Source organism: Mauremys mutica, chromosome 2 (assembly GCF_020497125.1).
Source record: "Mauremys mutica isolate MM-2020 ecotype Southern chromosome 2, ASM2049712v1, whole genome shotgun sequence".
In the NCBI taxonomy this organism is placed as follows: Eukaryota; Metazoa; Chordata; order Testudines; family Geoemydidae; genus Mauremys; species Mauremys mutica.
The window spans coordinates 5,297,763-5,300,753 of NC_059073.1; the positions used below are offsets into that span (position 1 = coordinate 5,297,763).

A 2,991-nucleotide genomic window follows, 5' to 3' on the forward strand; every position below is an offset into this window, starting at 1 on the left:
GCACGTGCTTGGCGTGCTGGGGCCTGGAGCCGCCCCTGGGCCCAGGGGGTCCCGGCACTGCTCAGGGGTGGGGATCAGCCACCCAAAATCAGGACCCATTTTTGGAGCTGTGGCCTTGGGGAGCAGGCACACAAGACGATCAGTCAGAGACCCAGGCCAGGCCTCCAGGCGGGACCCCCCCTCCAGCAGTGGGTGCTGCTGGCTGGATTCACCTACTTGCTGGAGACAGCGAAATCATCCCAGACACTTGGGGCTGGCTCGGGGGCTCCTTATGGCCGGGGGGCTCTTTCTGCAGGGCTCTGCTCTGGCCTTTGAAATGGGCCAGCTCCCACCACACAGAATCATTGTAACAGAATCATTCCCTGGGCGGAGGTGTGTGTGTGTGGGGGGGGTGTAGTAAGATGAGTCCATGGGACATAAACCCTTGGTATCAGTATGAGTATAAACCGGTATGAGGCCTGAACTAGAGCAATAGTCAAGCCATTGTTAAGCCAAGCTGGGCTGTGAGCCAGAGGCAGGTCCCGCTCACCGAAGTTGGCAAGAAGAGGGCTGCCAGAAGTCACTAATACAATGAACATGTGCCAAGACGGCACCAGAACAGCTGGGTACGAACATCCCACACAGATAACAAGGAGCAGGGGGTTGGACTAGATGACCTCCTGAGGTCCCTTCCAAACCTCAGATTCTATGATTCTATGAACGGGTAGCCCCAGCCTAAAGGCAGTATAAACGAACAATAGGATGGATAGACAATAGGATGGATAGGCCATATGGAAGGACAATACGGTGGAGACAATATGATATGGAAGGACAATACGGTGGCTAGTTTGTTCGAACCAACCTGTGCCAGGAGAAGGCAACCCCCTAACAGAGGGGCTGTACCTCAATGCGTCAGGCGTGACGAGTAATCTGTTTGCAAACGTGTATAAGAATGCATCCCTGAGTGGATGTCTTTGTCCAGCCTAGGGGGCAGTGGAAAGTCCCGCCACTGACGGAACCGGTCCATTGCCGGGGGCACATATTCGTAGTATGTCCTGTAGAGTCTAGAGGGAACTCTTACTGTGCTTTGACAATAAACCTGGCCGAGGTGCCTTCGTACCTTACTAGAGTCTGTGGTCATTGGGGTTCTCTTGGGGTTTGCTGTGTCAGTGATCTGTGCAGAGCCGGGGCAGCACAGAGAGGGAACACACACGTAACCAACTGATATCAACACTGAACAGAGCAGAGCACCACACCAGTCGCATCTGACGATGGGGGGGGGGGGGGGTCGCTGCGAGGTCTCTGTCCTCAGCTTCCAGTCCAAGCTCCCAGCGTGAACGTCTTAGACCATCCATGGCCCCTGGGATTCCAGTCAAGTGCAGCCTAGTCCCTGGCTGGGGGGTGCCCAGGCAAGTGGCTTCCCTCCTCGGCTTGGTTAGCAGCCCGTGGGCCGGTTCAGTGGGAATACGAGTGTACAGATTCCTCAGCCCCTGCTCCAATCACAGGGCCACACGTAATGTAGACACGGACTTGGCCCCAGGGATACCCAGATTCCATGGCCAGACGGGACCAGTGTGACCATCCAGGCCAGAGACTTGCTCCTAGATCATTCCCAGAGCAGAGCAGCCAGGCGGGATTTCGAAGTGGCCAGTGATGGAGAATCCACCAGGACCCTTGGCAAGTTGGTCCAGGGGTGAATTCCTGTCACTGCTGAAACATCGCTTCCTGTTTCCAGTCTGAATTTATCTCCAGCCACTGGATGGCGTTAGACCTTCCTCGGCTAGACTGAAAAGCCCATTCGTACATTTCTGTTCCCCAGGCTTGGGATCAAATCCCCCATAACCCTCCCTTTGTTCAGCTAAATCGAGGGAGCTCCCCGAGTCTCTCGCTCGAAGGCAGGTTTGTAACCCTTTAATGATTCTCGTGGCTCTTCTCTGCCCCCTCCCCAATTGACCAGCATCCTTCTTGAATTGTGGCCACCAGAACTGGAGCCAGGGTCCCATCAGCGCTGGGCCCAGCACTGAATGCCGAGGGAAAAGGTCTCTGCTGCGCCCCGGGATTCCCCTGTTTGTTCCTACGGGTCAGGCTCCCATTAGCCCTCCGGCCCCCAGCAGAACAGCAGGCGGTCCCGTTGAGCTGCTTCTCCAGCATCCCCCCCCAATCCTGTTTGGAGTCGCTGCTTCCTGGGAGAGAGGCCCCCAGCGTGGAAATACGGCCCTGGTGAGTCACGGGTCCGTTCCCGGGCTCTGGGCTGAATTGCAGGGCCGCCCAGAGGGGGGGGCGGGAAGTGGGGCAATTGGCCCCGGGCCCAGCAGGGGCCCCCACGAGAGTTTTTCGGGGCCCCTGGAGCAGGGTCCTTCAGTCACTCGTCGGCGGGCTTGTTTAAAGGCAGGCAAAGCAGCAAGTAACAACGTCTACGGCCATACCACCCTGAACACGCCCGATCTCGTCTGATCTCGGAAGCTAAGCAGGGGCGGGCCTGGTTAGTACTTGGATGGGAGATACTGGGTGCTGTAGGCTTTTGACGCTGCCCGGCTGCAGCTCTCCCTCGGCCACACGCTTTTGACGCCTCGCCCTGGCTTGCTTCCGCTAAGGTCTCCCAGGCCGTAGCCGCCTCGCCCACCGCGCCCGAGGCGGAGGGCTTGGCCTTTGGGCACCCGGACCCATGGCGCGGGGTCGGGTTTTCTTCTTTGAAACCAGCCAGACGTCTTGCCCCGTTGGCAGCAGGCGTGGCTGGGAGGGCAGGTGGCCGAAGCGGCGGCAGGCGCCCCGAGGCCTGTCTGCGCTAACGCTCCCTGCCAGCCGCTTCGGCTCCGCCGCCGGGAGCGGGAGGCTGGGCGAAAGGAAAGCCGCAAAGCGCAGCCCAGGCCTTTGGGGGTGGCTGCTTTAGGGAAGCCCTTTGGCAGCGTGCCTCCTTGGCAGCTGGCAGGGCCGCCCGGGGGGGGGGGGGGGCAAGTGGGGCAATTTGCCACGGGCCCAGCAGGGGCCCCCTCGAGAGTTTTTCGGGGCCCC

General features: G+C 59.5%; 1 pseudogene; it reads left to right on the top strand.

Moving 5' to 3' along the window:
- Positions 1-2,391: 2,391 nt before the first annotated feature.
- On the top strand, positions 2,392-2,499 carry LOC123365502 (annotated as a pseudogene).
- The last annotated feature ends 492 nt before the right edge of the window (positions 2,500-2,991 follow it).